This window comes from Apium graveolens, chromosome 5, assembly GCF_009905375.1.
Source record: "Apium graveolens cultivar Ventura chromosome 5, ASM990537v1, whole genome shotgun sequence".
NCBI lineage: Eukaryota > Viridiplantae > Streptophyta > Magnoliopsida > Apiales > Apiaceae > Apium > Apium graveolens.
In genome coordinates this window covers 108,691,113-108,692,072 of record NC_133651.1, presented here as the reverse complement: position 1 = coordinate 108,692,072, position 960 = coordinate 108,691,113, and the positions used below count along the sequence as shown (strand labels likewise).

The 960-nt window shown below is 45.9% G+C and overlaps 1 non-coding gene across 1 annotated transcript; it reads right to left on the bottom strand.

Annotated features, from left to right (window-relative positions):
• Nucleotides 1–603: 603 nt before the first annotated feature.
• On the bottom strand, nucleotides 604–710 carry LOC141662379 (small nucleolar RNA R71). The gene has a single exon (XR_012550499.1). It is a non-coding gene; the product is annotated as a small nucleolar RNA R71 (small nucleolar RNA).
• Nucleotides 711–960: the final 250 nt, after the last annotated feature.

Below are 960 nucleotides of genomic sequence, written 5' to 3'. Positions count from 1 at the left end.
GGTCATTAGGACTCAGTGATTAGGACGTAGTAGTTACTTATTATTTCCGGTTGTGTTTCAGGTACTTAGCAAGCGTTTATGCAAACTCGTTCTCGTGCTCGCAAGAGGACTTTAGATACAGCTGAGGAGACAGACGAAGTTCTTGATATTACGGAGAAGTTAGATTTTGAGGATTCGGATTCAGGAACTGAGCGGAAAGAACCAGTAAACATGGGAGATCGTATTGTTCAAGCTGATCCAGCTCTTATGGATTTTTCTCGGCCTAAAATTGATGACATTCAGTCAAGCATCCTTCATCCGGCTATTCAAGCTAACACCTTTGAAATCAAGCCGGGCACTATTCAGATGGTGCAGAATTCTGTTTCTTTTGGAGGAGCGGCTACTGAAGACCCCAACATGCACATAAGGAATTTTGTCGAGATCTGCAGCACTTTTAAGTATAATGGCGTGACTGATGAGGCTATCAAGTTGAGGCTTTTCCCATTCTCACTGAGGGACAAGGCTAAAGACTGGTTACATTCTGAACCAGCTGGGTCCATCACTACGTGGCAAGATCTTGCGCAAAAGTTTCTGGTGAAGTTTTATCCGATGGCCAAGACTGCTGCTATGAGGAGTGCTCTTACTCAGTTTGCGCAGCAACCTACTGAATCTATGTGCGAGGCTTGGGAACGCTACAAGGAAATGTTGAGAAAATGTCCACATCATGGAATGCCGGATTGGATGGTGATCACTGGTTTCTATAATGGTTTGGGGGCCCAATCTCGGCCCATGCTCGATGCAGCAGCTGGAGGCGCCTTATGGGCTAAAAGCTATACTGAGGCGTATAATCTTATAGAGACGATGGCTGCAAATGAGCATCAAAACCCAACTCAGAGGATGACGTCAGGCAAGGTAGCAGGTATTCTGGAAGTTGATGCAGCCACCGCTATTGCAGCCCATCTCCAAGCGCTATCAATGAAG